The 24,656-nt window shown below is 49.2% G+C and overlaps 1 protein-coding gene across 1 annotated transcript in view; it reads right to left on the reverse strand.

Moving 5' to 3' along the window:
- ZBTB7C (zinc finger and BTB domain containing 7C) overlaps nt 1-24,656 on the reverse strand; it is a 155,634-nt gene that overhangs the window by 130,479 nt on the left and 499 nt on the right. The window contains exon 2 of the mRNA XM_049794684.1: nt 23,843-23,924. The gene's annotated coding sequence lies outside the window, so the exon portion shown is untranslated. The remainder of the gene's footprint in view (nt 1-23,842; nt 23,925-24,656) is intronic.

Genomic DNA, 24,656 nt, shown 5'->3' on the forward strand with positions numbered 1-24,656 from the left:
CTCCGTGCCATTTAGCCATCACTGCTGAATGATGATCAGATTAAGTCATGACAGAGCTAACAAAAAATGTGTGAACACAGTATGTGGAAAGCACCAGACGGTGCTTGCCAGCCTGACCACGAGTGGAGAAGAGCAGCGGCAGGAGCAAGAAGAGCATCAAGATTTGAGTTTGCTTGAGCGGAGCAGACCAGGCAATCAACACCAAGCAACATTTGCTACAGCAAATCCTGCAAATAAACTAAGGGAAAGGTCTTCAGACAACCCCCTCTGCCTGTAAGCCTCAGCACATCTGGGGAAGTTCAGAGGACAGCGAGTTGAGGACACAAGGGTAGACAGCAAGCAAGCATCAACAGCAGCACTAACTGGAGCCCATCAGAAAATCTCTGGATTTCCAAGAACTGGATCTCCTACAGAAAAGTGGATCTCTGACAACAGCCCTCTTTGCATAGAGAGCTTGCAATGCTGCTCAAGAGATCTGTTTTCAAGAATTTCACTAAAACTTGAGGTTTGCTGTTGGAGAGGAAAAATAATGTATCTCAACCTTTGCTAAGAACACATCTATCTGCTCAGAGGATGAGAAACCAGACCCTTCCCAGGCCACAAACCCAGCATCGCTTGCATTTTCCACGTCTCTGCTCTGAACCCGTGAAACTTGGCAGACATCAGACACCTCTTCTGCAAATCCCACTCCAGCTTTCCCAAAGCTGCAGCAAACACCAAGCCCTGCGCATCGACTGGGGTGCAAGACCCTGGAATGATCTCAGTTAGGTCATGTGCCATTGCTTGTATGCTTTGCATAAATGATTAATGGGGGCCCCAACAGCAAAAGGGGATTTCAGAGAGGAAAAAACCCAGCGACAGACCTTCAGTTTGAACAATCTTCACGAGGCTGCCACCACCACCAGCCAAGGACCTTCTCCTAGGCTACGGGGCCACCACTAGCTATTCCCTTGCATGTTCCTCACAAGTCTCAAAACCAGGGAGGTTTACAGATACAAACATCTCTGGCTCCCCAGCAAAAACACGAGTTTTGGGAAGTGCATCCAGAAGACCTATGCCCTTCACCCCACTCCACACCCTGGGGTACCAGCACCCAACATGCACAAAACACAGCCTTGAGTCCAAAAACCATACCATTACCTAAACCGTCCACCCCCCCCCACCCCCCCTGCCAGAGCGGATCGCACAGATGCCTCTCCAGGGCACATCTGGTACTGGGCTATAAAGGGTTAAACCTTATGGCCTAAAAAATAATATTTTAAGCCCAAAAAAGGAGGCGGAGGGGAGGGACAACATGCCATCCCCCAAGCCGTGCACTCCTATATTCGGGGAAATCTCACTCAAATTCTTATATAAACCAACCCGAGTCCCCAGGTGCACCAAGAAAATTAAAATAAAAACTAAGAAAATTAAAATAAAAACTACCTCCTGCAATCCGACAGTCCCTGGGTCAGTTGCTGTATGTCTTCAGGAGTTTTTGGGGAGGACACCACCACAACAGCAAATAATCGACTGTATCGAAACGGCTGCACCCCATCTTCTGCCTGCAAATGCTCCGGCTGGTGGTTTTTTTTTTTTCCTACAGCGGTTTGACTCAGAGGTCTGGCCAGACTCGCAGCTCTCAAATTCATTTAATAAATCATCTCCTCACCACGCCCAGAAGCAAAAGGCAAATCTGTGTCTCCCAGGCACCTGCTGATTGGACTAACGTGCCTCTTGCTAATTAGCCTGCGAGGAAGAGTATGGCTGGAGTGACATGTTTATGAAGATAAATATTTTAACTTCACAGTTAGCGCTGTAAACTCATTCCAGCCAGAGAGTCTCTTAAGTTGATTCCAGGAGAAAATGCCTCGATAATTAAATTTGGGTTTGGGTTGGGTTTTTTTAAAGGCTATGAAATATTAATTTTGGTGAAATATGTAGCATATCTTTCAGGTGCAATTAGTAGCTGCTGGTGGAGGGGAAAAAAGCTCGCTGGTGAAGCCCAGGGAAGGGATGGGAGTGTTTTCTCCCCTCAGCAGAGGGAATGCAGCGCTCTGCCCTATCTAATCTCACTATAGCAACGGGAAGACCTTGGCAACCCCGATCTTTACAGTTATTAAGACAGAAGCGGGAAGAGTCAGGAGCACAGCGCCGAGGGATGCTCGGCCGAGAAGCTGACCTGGTTCCTACGGAGGAAATAAAGCACCCTGTCTCGCTCAGGGGCGATGGAGGGTCTGCCAAGCTCTTGGATGGGTGATAGTCCAAGGCTGGCTCCCCAAAACTTTCCTGTGGCCCTTTTTTGGGGAGAGAAATACGCTGAAGAGGAGGCGTGCATCTCCCCACCACACCCAAGAGAAGGATGTCCAGGTCCTGCTGCTCGGACGTGTTGGAGCAGCTCCAGGAGGGCCACAAAAATGATCAGAGGGCTGGCATACCTCTCCTATGAGGACAGGCTGAGGGAGCTGGGGTTGTTCACCCTGGAGAAGAGAAGGCTCCGACAGCACCTTATAGCAGCCTTCCAGTACCAAAAGGGGGCTTAGAAGAAAGATAGGGACAGACTTTTTGGTAAGGCCTGTAGCGAGAGGACAAGGGGTAATGGTTTTAAACTAAAAGAGGGGAGGGTTCAGACTGGAGAGAAGGAAGAAATGTTTTACGATAAGGGTGATGAGGCACTGGGAGAGGTTGCCCAGAGAGGTGGTGGATGCCCCATCCCTGGGAACATTCCAGGTCAGGTTGGACGGGGCTCTGAGCAACCTGATCTAGTGGAAGATGTCCCTGCTTATGGCAGGGAGTTGGACTAGATGACCCTTAAAGGTCTCTTCCAACCCAAACCATTCTATTATTTGATGATTCCCCGAAGTCCCAAGAAGAAGATACTGCTCTCGGGACCAGGGGCTGAGTCTGCATCCAGCTCACCTCCCTCAGCCTCCCTGATCTCAGCCCCATCTTCAGCCATGAGGACGTGCCCAGACGGGACAGGGACAAGGAGGCTCCTCTGCGACTGCCACCCAGCCTGGGGCTGCCAGCAACCTGTACCGCTGCCATCTCACTGCCCCTGGAGATCGCTCGCTCGCTCTCAGCTCTCGCCAGGATGATTCACCCACAAATGCAAAGGCACAGAGTGCTCAGATCAGCTTGTTGCAAAATATTACATCTTGGTGACTGCCTGGCCCAGAAGCACTTTGGTCCTGGGCTCCTAGACAGCGGGGACAGCCCCAGGGCTAACTTGGCTGCCACCAACTCCTGGCCATAGCTTGGTCCCACCTGGACAGAGCAGTATTTGCTATAACAGTTCTCCCCTGTCAAAGAGGGACAGTTCATTAAGGCCACCTTAGCAGCCATACACTACCCTACAGAAGGGGACTTCAAGCTGCTAAAATCTCCAAAAACAGACCCTACAGCTCACAGACCAGCCCTGAACATCTCCCACCCGCTCTGCTCCACTATCTCACTGTCACGGCCACCCACCAGAACAGGCTACTGACTCAGGGAGGGCTGGCTGAGGACTCTGCAAGATTAAATTACTACTACTATTCAGACTACTAGTAGAATAATAATAATAATCCATACTAAACTTCCAAGGTAGCATGAGTCAGTCTTTCGGTGGCAGAAGATATGTTTGTCTCTAGCACTGGTCTTCTTGGCACCTTGAAGTCCCAGGCCCACGTTCCTCCCGCTGCTCACTCCACTATCATGGTTTCCAACCAAACTCAAGTGTTTCTTTCCTTCCAGCAACTGGATTAGCCCAAACAAGTTCCTCCATCAGCCTCTGAAACACTTTCCCACAACCCAACCCTACCATAGGTGCACATCCGCAACTTGCAGCAGCCAGGACATGCTACTTTCTGCTCCCTACCAAGACCTTCCTTACCACCAAAGATCCCAGCTTTAACTCCTCCAGGGTTTTACCAGCATTACAATATAAAGTAGGCAACTGGGCCAGTTCCAGATGGAATTAGATGCTGCTGGTCAGTTTTTCCTCCAAAGGAGAGAGGAAGCCCCCACCACCTAGCTCTGTTGGGTGGATGTTGTTCAGCCAACACCTTTGGGAGACAGCCCGGTGCTGGGTACCAACACAGCCTAGTAGAAATGCAGCTCTGTACTCGAAGCATTGCTCACTCCCGCAGTCCTTGGAGGCAATTAAGCGATAGCACTGGAAACATAAATCCTTCAGCAGCTGGGAGGAAAGCTGCCAAGGAGGTTTTGAAGGCCTGCTAGCTTTGGACCATGGAAAACATGGGGGTAGACTCTGTTTAAATACCATTATGAATAGAGGAGCAGCAGGAAAAGAAGTTAGATCAGGTAAAGCAATCGCAATTTCACTCGAGAAGGGAAATGGTGTAGAAAACTTAAATATATGATTCCCACTCCTCAGCCAGCTCTTCAGATGGTGTATATCGGTGAAGCTCCATGGAGCTCTGCTGATTGCCACCCAGCTAGATGGATCCAAGTCTCTAGGACTCTTCTGAGTGCTTGTCAGCAGTTTTGCTTGCTTTTATTTTTTATTATTCATTTTCTGCGCCGGAAAGTACCTCAATCAAAATACACCGTGCCCTTTAGTGCACATTAAAACTGAGAGCTATTGGAAACAAATGTCAAAATTTTAATATCAGGCTAGATCCTTATCTGGTCAAAAACAGCGCCCTGCCACCCTCCCTGTATGCCCTCCATCCAGGGAGGGATCACAGCTCCCAGCAAGGTGCCAGTCCCTGTGCCAGCTGTCCCAGCAGTGGGAATTTGGGGGGGGCTGCAGGTTAGGACAGCGGTGGCAAGTATGTCAAAATACAGCGAGACAGTGTGTCATCCTAAGAGCCCATTTCAGCCTCAGACACCCGCCAGCATTAGATACCAGGAGGCTCTTTATCTTGTCACCAGTGACTAAGAGCATCCATGGCATGACGGTACCACAAAAATACAGGTGATGGAAAATGGCCCTTTTCCAAGGAGGATGGATCTTTTATTACGTTCTGTTTATCTCCTATATTACTAAAGAGAAAGCCATGAAGCATGCGATCCTTTTAGGTTCTCTGAATCCACTTAGATTTTATCTCTGGAGCCAGAGCTTTCCAGGAATGAAATAGCTGCAAGACACAACGTGGGTGAAACGAAATCAAATAGAGAGTCTCCAACATGAAAGGCAAACTAAAAGGATGACAGCACTAGTTATACGGAGGGAGAAATAAGGAGGAAAGGAAATTAAAAGCAATTAAAGGGAATTAATTAGAAGGTATGATGGAAGTATGAAAGAGGAAAAACAGCTATGCAGAGTTCACTAAATACCCCAAACTTTTAATTGTCGCACTTGGAACTGCAGGCCCTGGAGGTTCAAAACCCCTCTGGCAGTTTCCAAAAAAAAAATTCCCATGGCTTAAACAAATTACTTCTTTGCCTCTACGTCTGCATGGCTGACAAGTTTCTGAGCTTCTCCTCCAAACCATGGAGGCAGAAGCACATCCTGCTCTCCACTTCACTCCACCGGCCAAAGCTGACAACCCACATCAGCACCTGATGCTAGGAGTTGGGGCTTCGAGTAGAGTGTTGATGCTGAAGCATTGGGCCGAATTATTTGCACCTCCCCAATGTTCCTGGTAGGTTTTTCAAAGGGCCTTGGGGTGGTGGGGCCACCATCTGTGCTTGAATTCACCAGGATAAGACCAGCCACTGGGCTAGTCCTGGGGGAGATGGCTATCAGCTGCAGCATTTCATCTTTCATTGAAATCCACTGCCTGCATTTCCCACTAAAATCTAACAGTCCTTTTCACAGGATCACAGAATGGTCTGGGTTGGAAGGGACCTTAAAGATCATCTAGTTCCAACCCCCCTGCCATAGGCAGGGACACCTTCTGCTAGGCCACGTTGCTCCAAGCCCCATCCAACCTGGCCTTGAACACTGCCAGGGATGGGGCATTCGCAGCTTCTCTGGGCAGCCTGTGCCAGTGCCTCACCGCCCTCACAGTAAAGAATTTCTTCCTAATATCTAATCTAAATCTCCCCTCTTTCAGTTCAAAACCTGCTCACCGTTCCCAGTTCTGAACTGGAACAAGGATCTAAATCAAAATGTTGCCACAAAAAAGGCTGCAGAGAGCAGAAGCCCCTACACTCTCCAGGTCTTCCCTTTGCCAACCGCCTTGGCCTTAACCATGAGAAGTAAGGAAGTCCCCTACAGAGATCAAAACGTCCTTTATTAAGGGAACAGTGTTGATGGCTGGGAGGAACGACAAGAGGTCATAAAAAAAGCAGGCAGACACTGTTTGTCTTGGCCTCCTGGATACGTATTATTTTCCTGGGATGCAAGCTCCGGCCCCATGCCGAAGGCAAGGACGCACAAAACGGAGACGGGGCCACCTTGCCAGCGTGGGGTTTGTTTCGGAAGAAACTCCTCACCCAGCGTTTCCATGCAGGAAGGAGACCGTGGGGCAGGAAAGCCAGAGCTGCTGGATGGTGCTTGGAAAGCAACGGCCAAATCCTTCAAGCTTGGGGTATGTGCATGGGGTCCATGCAGTGCCCCCAAAAATCCATATGGGGAGATGGGCAAGGTCTAAGCTCCTTATGGCCTTCCCATGTTCTCCATCCATGCATACCATGCTCACCCCTATCAGCTACAAGACAGGTCACATATAGATATAGGGACTGTGCAAAAGACTCCGTCTCCATCCCCTGCACCAGCAGCAGCCCTGCTGCCCCCTCTGCCCCAGCCATTGCTCGATGCTGCTGTCTTCAGAGACCCACAAAGCCTGGATTGTGTTTAATTAAGTGACCGCAAGCTGATTTACACAACAATAACCCTGTTTCCAAACACAGTGGGCTTCAAGCAGCTTGCCCCAGTGACAGAACCACACTGTTCCTATGAAAGGGAGAACTTCATTATCAGTTACCAATTACAATTCAGAATTTGAAAAAAAAAAATATCTTTTTTTTTTAAAGGCACAGCTAATGTGACATAAAAAACCACTCATTTTCAACCCAAGCCTAGGGAGGATTTTTTTTTTTTTTTTTTTTTTTGCTTGAAAGACAGACAGTTTCATGCTTTGAAGTTAATTATAACTATTTTGCTTTATACATCACTTGCTCAGGAAGTTACAAGCCTTCCAGATCTCCCTGGTTTATTTGGTACCGAGACAGACCGAGGTTTGAAAGTCACAGCTGTCACAAGCCCAGCTTCCATTAGGAAGATTAATCTTCCCCAAGATGCATCTATGGGAAGGTCTGAATCACAGGGTTGGATCCTGCTGCTGGTTACACAGCATCAACAGAGTTGCATGAAAATGAGGAAAAGCAAAGCTGGGCTGGTAAGCATCAAACCTCCTGCCACAGGACCAGACAGGAGCAAGGCTATAGAAAATCAGCTCTTTGGGACATTTCAGCAGAATATTTATGCCCCATGTAGCAAAGCAGAGCCCTGCTCCTGTGCTGGGTCTGCCAGGCACCAGGGCAAGTCATTAACTGATTAATAGCAATAATCAAACTGTGATTGGAAAAGTCAACTGAGCATCTACCAGTGGTCATGCCTATACAGTGGGATGGGAAAGCTTCAGCTGCTGGTCCCTGGGGATGCTCATGGAGACCCACTGCTGCTCTGGGGTGTGCCATGGCAGGTATTGCAGCCTCCATCCCTAAATTAGGGGAACCTCCCGATTTCTCAGCACTAAACGAACTCAAATAATGATGCAATGAGGGAACAGCCCACCCCACGGCAAACACCAGGCACTGCTGGGACAAGCAGCTTGCGAACGAGCCCCTGCAAACAGCCTGCACCTCCTTTTTCGCCCCCACTTGCCCTCCGTCCACAGGAGCAAAATGATTTCACTTTGGGCTTTTAATTAAAAGAGAAAAGCATCTAACACATTGAATCAGGGTCATGCCATCCTTCCCGAGCACCACATTGAGAACACAGGCAGCACCTACATGGAAGAAATACATTTAAGCTGCCAGATCACAGACCAATTCAAAGCAAACCCTGAAGAGTCACCAGGTAGTTCTTAGATACTCCTACACACACAGACACCAAAGGGACAGAAGAAACTGCCTGGCAGGGGAGGAACTGGAACTGCTCTAAATGAAGGGCTGCACTCATGGTGGAGTTGGTACTAACAGGCACCAGTGTGCAAAGCCTCCTGCCTGGCTCTGCTGCCTGCAACTTGCGGGCAAATATAACCAAGAGTGGGTTTTCTGCCGGTGCAGTATCTGCTGGTGGGTTTTCTAGGTGCACCTCAAAGGCAGAGGACCTTCAGCAATGGCCAAGCTGAAAATGTGGGAGAGAATCATGGGTGAGGAGGTTCTGCTCTAGGTTAGTGCAATAAGAGCAGCATCACTACTGCAACACCTGATCTTGAACCAACACTTGCTTTGGTTTGGGTTTCTGCCTGCCAAGTCAGGCTGCTTTGTGAATTAGCTTGTCTTCTTCAGGGACCCAACTCAGGAGCCCATGAGTTACAACTCAACTGTATCTGCAGCGAACACTGCTAAATTCAGAAGACGCAGGGAGATGCTGGCCTTTAATTTGGGGAACCTACAATGGATTAACATTACCTTTTCCTTAGAAAAGCAGCAGAATTCATCTTACAAATTAAAAGGCAGCAGCTGATAAGGGATTAGCATACACTTTCAACTGCATGAGGCTGTCATCAACAAAATAACTATATACCTTTTTTTAAAGCACAATCTCTACAGAATTATTCTGCCTCTGGACTCCATTGAGTTTGCAGTGCCCTGTATTTGTTTCCCAGCTGAGACAATTGCAAGTTAAGCGTTCACCCGTGTTGTTGCTGTTACAGAGATTGTGCAGCTAAATAATTCAGTAACCAATTACTGTTTAACAATATCACTCTCCATCATTTGAGCAGCGATCTGTCATCCAGGCCAAGAGACTCCAGCAAAAAAGGAGTCTGCAAGAAGCCTTCATTTGATGTAAAGACATCGACTTGTGCACTTCTTCTGTGTAAAATACAACTTATTGACTGAAAGACAAGGTATACGGTGCATTTTATTGCGTGCTAAATGAGGGCTGTAATGAATTGCTGCTTGCCTCTAGGTCATTTGTTTGATTGCCACCTAAGCAAACTGGTGAGGTCAAAAGGTCCTGCCCATGGGATGGTTCCTTGGTAAAATGAACTGCTGATCAGCTCAAGAAAATAAGAAAGCAGGACAGCCTAATGCTGATTCTGCGCCCAGATCAGGAAATCTGGATTTCTTCCTTGTCTCCAAAATGTATGAGACACCACTGTACTTGATGCTTTCACCATCAGGGCCACCACACCAAGCCAGCTCTCCAGCAAGGGCAACCAGTGCTCTCCAGCTCAGATTCATCCTGCTCAGGACCCGGTCCTCCCAGTCTGCCTCTGTGCCTGGATTGGGACCTAAAAATGCAGTTGCTGTCTTTTTTAAAGACTCATCGATACACAGCATGTGTGACCAGCTGCCCTCTTGGCTATGAGATGGGAGCTTATTTAAAGGCTGAACCTGATCTTCTTCGTGCAGGGCATCACCAGAGCTCACCCAGCCCATCTTCATCACTGCAGCTTGGCAGAGAAACATGCCTGGTTTTTAAAGATATTCCTCCTGCCTCCTTGGTTTCTCAGTTGTGTGACTTTAAAGCTTTCTTCTGCACAGCTATAAAAGGGTGTGAGAAAACTTGGAAAGGAAACCCTGGGTGGTACAGACAACTGGAACAAGGAGCAATCTGTGCCCGGGTCAGGGGAGGGGGTGGCAGAGCCCACACGGTGCCATGCTGAATAGCTGCCGGGGAGGAAATGACACACCGCACTATCCTGCTTTTGTCCAGGGGCGAGACCAAAACGCTCCAGGAAAAAAAAAAAGCGCCAAAACAAAACAAAAAGGGATTATTCTGGCTTGCACCACTCCCTCCTCTCCCCGCTACCCCCGTTGCAAGCTACTGGCGACCACCTCCGCATCCTTGCTCCTGCAGACCACAGGGCACTGTGGCCTGAGCAGCACCTGGTTCGGTTTAGCACCAGCCCTATGCTCCCCAGGTTTCTCCCTGCTCCTTGCTTTTTAATGAGGAATCATGGCCATAAAGCCACCCAGCGCTGGGTTTGGCTGGCCAGCAAAGCTGGGGCACAGGAACGCCCTGCTCCACTGCTCCTCATGGTGAGCTGCCAGCAAAACACTGCAGGCAGGGAGGAGCAGGCAGCGTCCTCCAGCCCTGCCCACATTGCCTTCACAAGAGGTGCCACCAAGCACACCAGCCATGGTGCCCACGCTGGTGGTTCTCCCCAAGCCCCATCTCCCAAAGGGCCATGATTACAGCAGAGTCCCAGCTGCATTCAGCCAAAAACCAAAATCTTAAAAACTTTTCGCACTCATCATGCCAAAGAAAAGCTCAAAAACATGATGTTTTCCAATGCCCCACTGCCACCCACGAGGTCCACTCTTATCTCTGCTGCGCCCCCCACACTCAGGCATGTCCTCTCCTGCACCCCTCCATCATCACAACAGCCTCACACCGTGGGGCTTCCCCAGAGTCCATCACTGGGACGATCCCCTCCCCACAGGCTTGTCTCCTCCCTCCCCACAGCTGAGGCTCATCCTCCAGCCACCTCCGGGTCAGATCCTTCACCTGCAGCTCATGAACCCTCTCCCAAATGCCCAACCACCCTTTCAAGCCCCACCCTACAGTATCACACAGTTTTTCCATATCTCTTTTTCCTGTTGTTTCAGTACCTCACCCATCACATCCTCCCCTGTAAAAGGACCAGAACTCACACTCTATTCCTCAGCCAAAACTATCTCCGTATCTGAGCCACCCTTCACTCCTCTCTTCAGGCATGATGAAAGCAAGCAAGGCACAAATGCCATCTTCTTACAAATTAAGGCAAGAAGCCCACCTTGAAAGGAACCCAAAATCTCTATCAGATGTATACATATCAATGGTATATCTTATTAAAACAAAACCCCAGAGGAACCCCAACTAAACAACTGTCCATAGACACAAGTTCTCCTGCTACATCACACCGGCACTTCAAAAAGGTTCAGGCAAGATTAAATAAAAAGATGAATTGGAGAGTGCGGGAGTCAGGGAAGAGTGCATATTGTGGGACACATCCACTCTTGTGGGACTTCAAAAAAAGCCAATAACCTAAAGCCAACTTACCAGGAGACGCACCCATGTCAGTCAGGAAGGCAGCCCCAACTGATGTTCCTCAGTACTAGTGGAGGAGTTGGAGGGACAGCGAGGATTAGCCTGAACAGGGTGAAAAGGTTTTGGCTGAGCAAAGGAGGACTCCCTGGATCTCTACTCATCACACAGGGACTCAAAAGTCTCTTGCTTTAGTTGCCAGTACATCCAAGGCTTGGTCCAGTCTCAGTCCAAGTACTCAAACCTTATGGTGGAGAAAAGACACCAGGGTGCAGGAAAAGCTGCCCGCAGCCACCTGGTTTTGCCTGGAGACACAGGACACCCTCATCCAGAGCAACTTCCCCATGCATGGAACCTCCTGGGACAGAGCAGAGCTGCCCAGACCTAGAGGACGGCACCAATCACTGCTTCCCAGGCTTTGCCCCAGACCATGAGCATACCCTGCCAAGCTCTGGCCACAGAAAAGAAGCCACCGAGTCCATCTTCAGCTGGTGCCAAACATCACAGCATCCCTTCAGCCCAAAGCAGTGCTGAGCCCAGCTCAGGGTCTGCTCTCCCTCTGCAGGCACCAATGCTCCTCTGCCTGCACCAGCCATAAAACCCGCTGCCCACCGCACAACTGGCCGGGGCCCTCAGCGCTAGAAGCTGCAAACAAAGAGTCAAAATTATCAATTGCAGCAGACACGTGTAAGTCATATTTTGCTTCTTTTGCATGTCAGAGCTTGCTCCTCTTTAAGGCATTTTTATCTCAGCTCCTCAAAGCAGGATGGGGCTCTCCCTCCATCTTGCAGGAAAGAGAGACGAGGAGACCACAGCACCTCTCGCATCCCACTGACCCATGTCCCACCCCCATCTTCCCCTAGCCCCAGCTCTCGGAGCCACCCAGCAACCCAGGGAAGCATACAGCTACGCACGGCTGCCTCGCACGGCGGCAGCTCCCTGTTAACAGGACACCAGCTAATTCGACTACATCCACGTGAGTCGTGATAACTACAGCAATGCTATGCCCAAGCGACCTGCTCCAGTCACGGAGGATGCCTGCAGGAGAGCAAGACACCCTTGTGTGGGCTCCACCAGGCACCTCCTAAAACCCAAAGCTTCCCCTTTGATTCTACAATTCTATGATTTTCAGAGGGTTAATGTGCAATCCCACCACTGCCCCCACCTCCACCAGCAAAGCAGAGGGTAGGCTGGGAGCAAGAACCTGGCTTGGGGACTGCTTTTGGTGCCTTTATCAGGTCTGACTGAGCCTCAGTGAGCTACAGCCCTTTGCAAACCAAAGCTAGAGGCAAAAGAGGGTCAGAAATGATGCAGATGTCTCAGGTGACATCGCATCAGCTTGCACAAGGTCACCTTACCGAGTACACCTCAGCAAGGTGAACCCCAAGTAAAGACTGAAGATCTGCCACTTCCACATGGATCAGATCTTGACTGAGAGGGGCTGCAAACCTCCCCCACAGGGTGCTGCAGTGCACAGCCTGGATTAAAGAGGATTCCATTTTCCTTTTGCCCTCCCTAAAGACTTATCTCGAGCATCTCCAGCTCCAAAGAAAAGCAAAACCTGACCATTGTCCCTCCAGAAACCAGAAGCAAGTGGAGGCACTGCCAGAGCCCCCTTCTCAAACACAACCACACAGCAAAGCCACCTACCGCAATCCTCCCACCGGCATCCACTCCTCATCCATGGAGAAAAGCTGCCCCATGCAGATACACCTCCTCCTTATGTTCCTAATGACTTATTATCGATAATCTATAGGCATAGCTGGCCAGCCAACCTGCCGTACCTGCAGCAGACCCTCCTCTTGCTCAGCTGTTGAAGGATCTGACCTGGAGGTAGCTAGGTGATGAGCTTCAGCTGTGGGGAGGGTGGAGAGCCTTTGCGAAGGTGGGGAGGGGATCATCCTGGCAATGGACTTTGGGGAAGACCCACAGCACTAGGCCAATGGGATGGAGAAGTGCCCAAGATGGGGGAGCAGGAGAGGATATCCCTGAGCGTGGGGTACAGCAAGGGAGGAAGACTTAGCCCTCTGGGTCATCTCACTCATCTGGGTGTCCCCCAGGACCTGAGTCACCAGACACTCATTAGCCACCTCAGCCACCCAAGGCACCACCAGCCCTGGGGCCAGCATGATGCAGGGAGCCCTGGGGAAGCGTTGAAAGGCTACACGGAGCCGCCTGCTTCAGATTGCACTGTCTGAACGTTTGCATATTTGGAACCACATAAAACCATCCCCTATTACTAACAAAAATAGCTTAAAAGCAAAAGAGAAGTGCATCTGCAAATATTTTAGGGGTGCGCAACCCTGCTGAACCCACCACAGTGGTTGCCAAAACCCACAAAGATGTCCCCCATCCCCAGGAGCTCATGGTGGAGCATGAGATGAGGCATAGCATGCAAGGAAAAGGTGTTCAGCAGTGGTATCCAGTGCAGCAGAAAAAATGGTTTATGGTTGGGTTGGTTGGTTGTTTTTTTTTTTTTACAACCCACACCTGCATGTCGTCCACCCATTCGTTTCCCTCCAGACTCATCCAAACACTCACTACTTCCAAGATGCTTCCCAACAAGGATCAACTTTGTCAAGAAAAAGAATAGAGCCCTAGGCAAAATTAGCTTTTTGTCTCCCAAACAGGCAATTACCTCTTGCAAAACTATGTAAGTCTAAAAGGCACGAAAGGCAATATTAAGCTTTACTAAAATGGTGCCTTTAAATTACAAATCGTTGCAATGTGTGAAAAGAACATGGGGGATTTGCAGCCGTGGAAAACTGGGACTACTTTTTATTTTATAGTTTCCGGGCATACCAGGCTCCAATAGAGATGACCCTAAAAAAATCACAACTCAGCTGTATTACATACAGCACCCCTTTTTTAGATTATTTTAGAGGAGGTGCAAATTAATTGCTTCTTTGTTCCTCCTGAAGCCCCCCTAGATACGCTCTAAATACGACCGCACAACCTGCATTCCCAAGGTATACCTGTAATATAGGTAAAATATAAACCAAACTGCAACGCATACCTAATATATGGTGATGTGATGTGGCTAAAAATGTTCTTGGTGTTTATTTGGGACTACCTACAGAAGAAAACCCCGATGTTCCTACCTACGTGGCAATCTGGGCATGCTAGATGAATATCAAAACATCTTCATTGCCCACCATCACTACACATAGCCATTAAGTAGACAGATGCAGACAGAGATTAGGAAACATTTTTGGAGATCATTAGGACAGGCCTTGTAAAGGCACAAGCTTCAGGATGCAGTGAAGTGAAAGGCAAAACAGAGATTTGAGATTTACATCCCAGATCAGGCTCCGGAGCGTGAAGCAATAACGGTGGTTCTGGATAGCACAGGCAGCAAACTGTGTCTAATGTGTCTTCTTCAGACAGGCAAAGCAGGCAGGAATGAAGCAGGCACAGGTCTATGCAGATTCCAGCCCATGACACACTCAGCAGAGATTAAAAAGTCTAAGTGCTTTCTAAAAGAACAACAACCAAAAAAAAAAAAAAAAAGCAGCATCTCCTAGAACAGTTTCAGGGATGCCTCTCCTGAATGTCTGCTCTCCCCCACAACCATCAAAAGAAGTGAGCTGAAGGTGAAGCAGTTTTCCAGGGGCAGGAAAGCACACAGCTCTGGAAATCCCATGGAAAAATGGATTCCTTCTCATGCCTGAGCATGTCACACCTTCAACCTCTCCTGTCACCAGAATCACCAGCATGTCCTCATTCAGGATCACGGCTGGCATGAAACCATCCTAGCATTTTGCAGGAAACGCTGCCCATAAATGCCTGCACAAAATGAATGCAAAATTATGCAGCTAATTTGCATGTGTAATTACTATGAATTAGTATGCAATTGGCCAATTAGATTCCCTTCTTGCATGTATGCCATTTCTAAATTCAGGCCTCATCATGGGGCAATCTCCTGGTTTGATAAGTGGTCCAGCCAATGGACTGTCTCCAAGTTCTGCTCCCAACCTCAAGATCATCCTCCAGCTCCTTTGTGGGCTTCCATCACAAGTACAGGCTAAAAACATTCACTGATCCCAGACAGCTTTCAATAAATTCACAGGATTTTATCTATAAGGGACCTCTGAGATGACCTAACCTCACCTCAACTCGAAGAGCAGAGCCTCGTAAAGCCCACATCTGACATTTGAGCTAAAGCACCTTTTTCAGAAAGACACTCGATCCTGAACTAAAGATGATGAAGAACCCATTCCACCCCTACGCAAGCATGTCAGCAGCCTGCCTGGAAGTTTATACAACATTTGGCACATCCAGTTAAAAGACGCAATGGAAATGCTTTTACTACTCATCCACAGTGCAAGTGCTTTGAGGACTGAGAGAGTATCGGGGAGGACCAGCCATCCCCACAGACTTGGAGGCAGTACGTTTCTTCAAACTCCTTTTTCACCTCTAGATGCAAGCTGGCAGAGTCCAGCCAGGGAAGAAATAACGAAGGAAAAGAGCTTCCCAACAAGCCTGGTTTGAAGCCATCCCAGTGGGACGAGGTGGGCTGCATGAATTTGGGTAACAGAGAGTGGGAGGGGGGTCTATCCTGCTCCTTACTCTTCCCCAGGTTCTCTCCTGGGGCTGGCGACCCAAGTGACAAGCAGCCACTCTTCCAGGCAGAGCTTCTTCGCCCCCAGTGACTGTGGAGTTCTGGAGTTCCTCACAGAGAGAGGAGCCTGGCGAGCTGTGAGCCCATTTTGGGGACCCCAGAGGCCAGCAGGGGAGTGTGGCTGTGCCGGACCCCCTTGGCTGTGCAGCGTTTTCCTATTCCTAGGGAGGAGGAGGAGGAGGAGGACAGGAGCACCAGGGAATGACTGCATCCCATTAACAGCACTGGGGTTGCCAAGCAACTAGGAGGCACCTGCAAGAAACAATAGGGACCAGGGCCAAAATTGCAGTGGCACCATACAGTGGTTAACCCCCACGCACTCACCGGCTGCTCCTCCACCCAAAATCAGGCCCCCGAGGTCTATCTTATGAAAGATGCTCACGCAGCAGGACCACCCGTGAAGGCGAGGATGCCCATGCTCGTTCCATCAAGGAAGGCGTCACTACCCCATGTTGGGTGGGGTGAGGGGGAGCACTACTTCCCGAAAATCCTCCCACCAGTGCCCCGATCCCCGATCCTCACTCCCCACACCTCGATCCCTTTTATCCGGCACCCCAGGGCAGCAACAATGGAAAGTTACAGCAGATTTCCCCTCTAATACTGTGCCAACTTTTGCCAAAACAGAGGAAACTCACTCAAGACTGGAAAGTGACTTTAATTTCCTCCTCTTTTTTTTTTTTTTTTTGGCAGCAGGGGGGTGTTTTATTTATTTATTTTTAATGCCTTCACCTGCCTTTGAGCTACACCTCCCAGAAAAGGAGCATCCCAATGGCATGCCCATCTGCAGATACCCAAAGAAGGGAGGCTCAGCGCTTGGCACAGCAGCATCTTCCCCAATTACTCATGTTTCAAAATCAAAAGTGCCTTTTTCCTCTATTCTGCCCTCCCTAAAACCAAGCAATCCTGAAGTTCAGCTTGGCCACAGGACAAATAGCTCCAATATTGCATGGGTTTTTTTCCCAGCTCCGCGGTAGGCACATCCTGGAGAAGCGGTCCAGGTCCAATAGGGATCACAGTGTGAAAGGCTGCTCACCATCACCAGCCCTGAGATGCCACCACCCTTAAACTCATCCATAGCCAGGGCTGATGGCACTTTGCTCCGGGGCTTTGCTAAAGGCTCCGACGTCTTTCTCTAAAGAAGTCTCAGGTCTGCAGTTAGCTGTTGGTGCAAATAAGGTGACCTCCAAAGCTACATCAGCAACTGCTGTGAAGACACCATCCTCCTCCTCCCTGCTTCTCCCTGCACCGATGCACATTTAAAACACGCTGTGTTTTAATGCGGTAGTTTTTCTACCTCTTGCTTTCAGCTGGGATTGCATGCCTAAAACAAGAACAAACAGGTATTTTGCAAGCATGGCTGGCCATTTCTTTACAATTCAAAGCCTGATAAAGATAACGGGCTTAGAATAACCCCTCACGCACAGTCCCGGAGAAGGTCTGCTCCTGAAATCAATGGACTAGCCAGGCGAATAAAATCACTCACACTTGGAAGTGTTGCAAGCTCAGTCCGTAATAGAAGACATAAAAAAAGGCATCAAAACATAACACAGGTGGTGCTGCAGGAGTAACATACATACACGTACAAATGAAGCTGCTGAAGTGGGATACTCGAGTTGCATCAACATCACAAAAAATGAGGTTAACAACCTCTTTTTCATATTTTGAAGGGGAATCATAAAATGAGTTGTTTGTAAACTGACACTAAATTAATTTACAAGTTGATGTTTATTTTGTGAAGCCCATCATTATTATGGGTCACTTTAAATTTACAACATGAACCTGGTAAATTCATGCATCATCACATTAATTGTACATTATCAAAGGGCTCATTTATAGCCTTATCATTTGAAACGGTGATTGTTAAAGAAACCCTGCTGCTTTTTTCCCCACTTACAATTTTACATGGCATCTCTATGCTTCTCAACAGACTGACCAAGAAGTGTTTATCTTCTTGGGGGGGGTGTGGAAAAAGACTCTAAAACAGAGTATGAGGGATTAATTTAATCAATCCAGGGCACCAGCCAAAACCAGGTCTGCACCAATGCCTGGTCCCTTTAGGTTGAAGCAAGACCAAGGCCCCCAGTACCAAATTCCAGCCCCGAAAAGAAACTCCAAGCTGCAAACATCCAAAAAAAGGACTATTTATAAAGGCAAGGCTGACAAGTGGAATGCTGCCGGCAGACGGCAATGCAATAACAACGCTGCCTGCAAATCCCCGCTGAGCAACTTCAGTGTCTATCATCAGTCATGTTTCTCTTCTCCCCAGTTTAATTGACAATCAAGATGCTTAAAAGCGACAATGAATACCCTGAATGTTTTCTCTCGCATCACCATGATTAACTTCTGGTACTTAATTCTCAAGATGCAAACGGCCACCAATTTTGGTGAGTCTTCTGGACTTTAACCTCAAGTTCATTGCTGACCTAACTGAGGTCACCATGCTCCTGCCCACCCTTTTTTGGTTTTACTTTGATCATGTGTTCATCACAGAGCAAGACAACCTAAAAATAAATCCCCCAAAGGGATTTATATTTAAAAGTTGCCAACGGCTTCTTACTCATGTCCCTGTGCCAAGGTACAACATGCTCTACAGAAGGGCTCGTCTTCATTGCAGTCATGGAGTTCATCACCTGCCAATTAACCAAAAGCTAACGCTGATTTGGTTACTCCCATCAGATTTGATCAAGCATGCAAATCTTCAGGTCTTACGCTAGGCAAAGCCTGCAGAAAGGAGAGGGCCTGAGCCAATAAATAAATAAAAATATCATTTTGGGATTAAACGGAAAAAGAGGGCAGGAAGTAAAACTTTCTCCTCCCTCCCAACCTCCTCCTCTGCTGCATGTTGTTAAACACGATGCAATGAGAAGGTTCAGATAGTGTTGGAAAGGCTCCTTCCACCAGGAACAAAGACACAGAGGTCCTACAGGGCAAAGGCCATCTTGCAGACTGGTAGATCTTGTATGCACTAGACCCAAAATCTGCAAGAAGTAGCAACAATAGGTTGGGAGACACCACTTTTCTCAGCAAATCAGTACCTTCTAAGGTTACTTAAGACTTTCTAGAGCATCGTTCACCCCACAACCCAAAAGGACCCGTGCCCGTGGCAGAAGCGACAACTTTCAGTTAAGCCAAAGAGCTGCTGGTTTTTCCCACTGGAAGACATAAATAAAATGTCCATGTCACATTCATAGGGGTTGTCCTGTCCAGTTTCCAATAGGGTTCATCCTATTGGTGGACTCAGATTTTCCCTGCAGCTCCAAGTGGAGGCAGTAATTCCACATTTCAGGTCCTGAACCTCTGTGTAGTTTTGTTATTAAACAGTTGACACTGCCTTGAAGCCTGGGAGCAGCGTTTTATGTGCATGTGAGAGTTTATAGAACATTTGGGTGTCATTTCTGATGAATGGCTCTGCATAAATGTTAGAACTCCAACCCGTTGCTCTTGCAAATACTGTTATTTTTTTCTTATTTATTTGTATTGCAGTAATTCATTCAGGTGCCAACCAAGACTGAGGCCATGCTATCAATACACAGCCTGACAGCAGCAGCAAGAGACAGCACCAGCTCTACAGACCACACAGGAGAATAGAAAGCATCATGGCTAGTGTTGGTGAGGAATGGAAGTAAAACCAGATGATGTCCCCAAATCCCAAGGAAAACCCCAGCAAAACAAACAGAGAGAGAACCCCGATCAACAGAGCACCCATCTAAGTGTTTAACCAGAAGAGGACCACAGAAGCCCCATCACAGGCAGAACAAGGAGTCTTAGACAGACCTTTCATATGGAGAAGCATGTCCCGCCCAAACACCTGGACCATGACAAGAACAACTAAAGGCCATCAGCTCATGCCTCGCAAAAACCAGTCCCAGATAAAGCTGTCCTAACTGGGACAGCATCCTTATCCACCCCAGAGACCTACCACCCTGCAGGAACAATAAGCACACCCAACACACGCTCCAGCATTGGTTTGTATGGACCGACAGGATGAGATGCTATCAGCCCGTACCGCTCCTCTTCTCTACAGCGTGCCCCGAAGCGGCGTGCAAGCCCTGCTACTGGTGAGCAATGCAGAAGCAGTGGGTGGATTTGCAATATCCCAGCCCTGGTCTGGCAAGGTGCAGACCTGCACCACCCTTGATGAAACCAACACGCTGTCCAGAAGGAGGTTGACATGGCCCATCAGCACCTTTGGGGATGTGGGCTAACTCCACATCTGTGGCCAGGCACTGTGTCATCTCCTCTACATGTGCCAGATGTTCGTCCCACCACATGAAGGACCATGCGTGCAGACAACCACCATGACTACAGGTGACAGCGAGCTGCTGCCACCTCAAGCCACAGCAGCCAAAGTGTCACCAGGATGGGCTGGACCTCCAAGCCACGGAGGTCTGCCAAGATCCTAGTCCTGCTCCCTGGGAACTGTACCACCATCTGCAACAGAGGCAGAGCTGGCTTCTGCTTCTCCTTGCTACCAGTAACAGGCAGTGTCATCTCACCCTTTGAAATCTTTCTTCTAAGCCCTGCTCTTGTAGCAACTCCCTTTGCTCCTGGAGATCCACTGGAGAGGAAACCAGCAGCCTGGTAATTCCCACCACTCCCCACCCACCTGCCTCTTCCTCCTCCTCCTCCAAAAAAAAAAAAAAAAAAAAAAAAAAAAAGGCAAACGTTTTCAGACCAACCAGATTAGGTAAATAAGCCAACGCAGCCCCTCCCAGCAACAATAATGGAGAACTAAGATCTAATTAAATAAATGAAACAGATTCATAAGAATGGGGAGGGTGGTTTCTCTGAGCCGGTCACAGTGAGATTAAACACAGAGCGAGACCCGGATCCCTTTTCACCAGAGTGCTGTAAAAAGAGTGGCACAGACCCAGCAGAGCTTAAAATACATGGCAGGGCACACCCTTCCCTCCAAACACACCTGCCACTTTTTTTTTCCCCAACTTTTTCTCTCCCACATCCTCTCTGGAAAAGCCAAACTTCATTCATTACAGAACCAAACTATTTCCTTTTTTATTCTAATATTTCCTTTTTTTTATGGGCAACCATCTGGGAGTGGGGAGGGGAAAGGAAGCCCTGGAGCTTTTCAGACACAATAAAAAAAAAAAAAAAAAAAGTATGATTAAAACCAAAAAGCATAAACAAACAAACCATGTTACCCAGAATAATGACGTCGGGGAAAGGCGCCAAAAAAATTGTATAAGCTTCTGGAGCATGGCAGGAGAAGAGAACGGAGAGTCCTCACTGCTGATGAGAGTGTGCCGCTGCGGTGGGCTGGCGGCTGGGTCAGCAGGGATGCTCTGGGCGAGCCAGGAAGGAGAAGGGTTTCACATAGATTTAGCTGTCTAAATATGTCTTCAGGCACCTGGTTCTGGTAATTGCAAAGCCCCGGTCTAGGCAAACTCAGATCCTTTCGATACGATGTAATTGCTCCTGCACCCCGCTCTGGTGAGTGCCCACCTGCAGTACTGCATCCAGTTCTGGGGTCCTCAACATGAGAAGGACATGGAGCGGGTCCAGAGAACAGCCACGAAGATGATCAGGGGGCTGGAGCACCTCTCCTGTGAGGACAGGCTGAGAGAGTTGGGGTTGTTCAGCCTGGAGAAGAGAAGGCTCCAGGGAGACCTTATTGTGGCCTTTCAATGCTTAAAGGGGGCTTGGAAGAAAGATGGGAATAGAGGTTTTATTAGAGCCTGTAGCAATAGGACAAGGGGTAATGGTTTTAAACTAAAAGAGGGGAGATTCAGACTAGATAGAAGGAAGAAACGTTTTACGATGAGGGTGGTGAGGCACTGGGAGAGGTTTCCCAGAGAGGTGGTAGATGCCTCATCCCTGGGAACGTTCCAGGTCAGGTTGGACGGGGCTCTGAGCAACCTGATCTAGTGGAAGATGTCCCTGCTTATTCCAAGGGAGTTGGACTAGATCGACCTGTATTGATACCAGGGGTTGCCCCAAAACACGTGCAGGACCTTGCACTTGGCCTTGTTGAACCTCACAAGGTTCACATGGGCCCAATTCTCGAGCTTGTCCAGGTCTCTCTGGATGGCATCCCATCCCTCAGGCAGGTCAGCCACACCACTCAGCTTGGTGTGATCTGCAAATATAAACCCCTCAGAGCTATTCTTGTTTTATAGCTTCATCATTTTTGGCAGCATCGTGCAATATTCTGCAGTGATGACAAACGGGGGGCACGCAAGCTGGTCAGCATTACCCAGAACCAAGCTGATGTTCTCCTGAAAAATGGGGAGCACAGAGGGATCCACCTATTGCTCCTGCCCTAGGAAGGAAGCATTTAGGGGGGATGCTTTGCACCCAAGGGTTTCCACCCTGATGCACCACCCTAAAAGTAACAGGGTGCAAGAGCCACATGAAAATTATGGTGGGGAGGAGGGGCATAGCGTGCAGCATTGAGACAGGGCTAGTAGAAAATGCAGGCAGTGCAGGCAGCCACACTCCTGAGATACCAACACTGCAGCGGAGAAGATAAATGACTGGCCCAAGGCCACACAGCGAGGCAGTGTCCCCTCTACATGACTTTCAGTCCCTGTTCTGGCACAGGATCACTAAGGGATCCTTCAACAAAATATTATATTGGCTTCAAAATCGTGTGATTTATTTTACACCCATACACACTCACACATATAAATGTACTTTTTTTTTTTTTTTCCTCCTTCTTTCTCCTCTATCCAGACACACTCAAGCACATCTCAAAACCTCTCTGAATAACCAGAAAAAGAAAAAACTTCATATTTCTCTGGTAAAGGAGAACTCGTAGGGGTTGACTTGACTCCAGGAGCTGGGGCTTCACATGAAGCAGGATGCTGCCAACAGTCCCACCTGGCAAATCAGCACCTGTATTTACAACCACACGCCAGGAGATACTGCAAATATTTCCTAGAAGCTATAAAACCCATCCCGACAATTGCAACGGGAGCGGGGATGAATTAGCTGAAGCCTGTCACTTGGAGAAGTCACGCTGGAGGATATCCATCCAGGTAATCCATCTTTCTGCTGTGTTATACAATGACATGGTAATGGCCAGCCCGGAGGGATTTCCTTCAGGAAAACTCAACTGTTACTAAAATGGTAAGTTAATACTGAGCAAGAACTCAGCTGCCATTAGACCAAAGGATGGGCATGACAGGGAATAAAATATTACAGCCCCCATTCAAATATTTTTATTTATAAGAGCAGAAATAAATAGACCTATCTGCAGGCTGCAAAGAGAGGAGGCTGAGATTAAAAGAAAAAAGAATAAAACCTGCACACATCGATTCCTTCTTTGCCATTTTTCCTAATAAATAGCCCAGCACGGCTGTGCTGATGGGTAGCTGGGGTGGAGGAGGGCACGCTGCCCAGCTCTCGCAGGGACACAGGACACAAATCTGAGCTCAGGCTCTGCCCTTTTGTGTTGATTAAAAAAAAAAAAAAAAGAAGAAGAAGAAAAAAAGAAAGCCAGAAAAGTTATGTTGCTAATAAAGGGCTCTATTGTGCCATCAATTTTTTAAGCTTTAATGATTTCGGGAGGAAGTTCAGCTCAGCAATCAATAGCACAATATGGGCAGGAGGGCTCAGAGGAAATTCAGTGCCGGAGCTGCGGCGAGGGCTGGCGGAAAGGGGGGTTCAGAGGAAGGGGTTCCCCTTGCTCGGGGCAGAGGGGGGCTCCCAGGACCCCACATAGGCTGGGGTCCCCTGTCCTGCACAGCTCCCCGTCCTGTTTAGCCGACGCAGTACGAGCTCCCCCTCCTGCCGCACGGCATGTGCGGCGGGGGGACAGCGGGAATATTTGGGGATGCTAGGACCGCTGCCAGCAGCGCGGGAGGTGGCAAAGCACCCATGCCGCCTGGGATGCTCATCCCACGCTCCCCGTACCGAGGCTGAGTACATCCCAGGGATGCTCGCCCCACGCTGAGCCCGTCCCAGGTCTGCTCACCCCACACTCCCCATACCCAGACTGAGCACATCCCAGGGATGCTCGCCCCACGCTGAGCCTGTCCCAGGGATGCTCACCACCAGGCCCACCGGGCACCGTGGCTGGGGACACACAGGCAGCCGCCCAGGTCCCGCTCCTCCACGCAACCCACTGGGAGGGCAGCCAGCCCCCCGCTCCTGCCCGCAGCGGGAGCACACGCCGGCAGACGTACCGCATCGCCGAGGCTCGGTGCTGCTGCCGGGGAAGCAGGACGTGGGGTTATCCGGGGAGGTGGGATCCTGCGCCAGGCAAACCTAAGTGACACGGGGATACAGCGTGAAGCTCTTCAGCATCAGCGGGGACAACGCCTCGCCCGAGGTGCCACCCCAGCACAAACCACAACCGCCTCTGAGTTTACACGGTCTCAGGCAGCAGCCGGATAAATAACAGGAATAAAAACCCACCGAGGACTCCCCAGCACGGGGGGGGGGGGGGGTGCCCTGAGCCACCAGGTCCCTGCCCCGGTGCAAGGTGCAGAGGAGAAGGGACGGGCTGCGATGCGGTCACCCCCCCAGACACCCCTGCACCTTGTCCTTAATTACAAGTAAAAGCTGATCCTCTAAAGTCAGCATGCGCTTGGCAGCAGCGCTCAGGATCGTGTCGGCTGCAGCGCGAGCAACCGCAGGCAGCGGGAACTCCAGCAAAAGTTTTGCCATGATAGACAAAAAAAATATTTTAAAAATTAATCATAATAATTAATCAAAAAAAAAAAAAAAAAGAACGGTAATAATCATTCAACAAAAAAGAAGGGGGGGGGGGGGGGGGGGAATAGCAGACCTGGAAGCCAGGAGTGACGGTGACAGCGGTGCTGCCTCTGCCTGATGCTGCCGCAGCTCGGGGACCCACCGGTGCTGCGACCCCGCCGGGAGAACCGGGCACCGTCGTCCCCCCCCCCCGGTCCCGGGGAAGGAGGGAAAGAAGGAGGGGAAGCCACCGCCTCCCCACGCAGAAGGGTCCACGGAGGAGGGCGCTGGGTGATGGGGAAG

The sequence above is a fragment of the Accipiter gentilis genome, chromosome Z (assembly GCF_929443795.1).
Source record: "Accipiter gentilis chromosome Z, bAccGen1.1, whole genome shotgun sequence".
Taxonomy (NCBI): Eukaryota; Metazoa; Chordata; class Aves; order Accipitriformes; family Accipitridae; genus Astur; species Astur gentilis.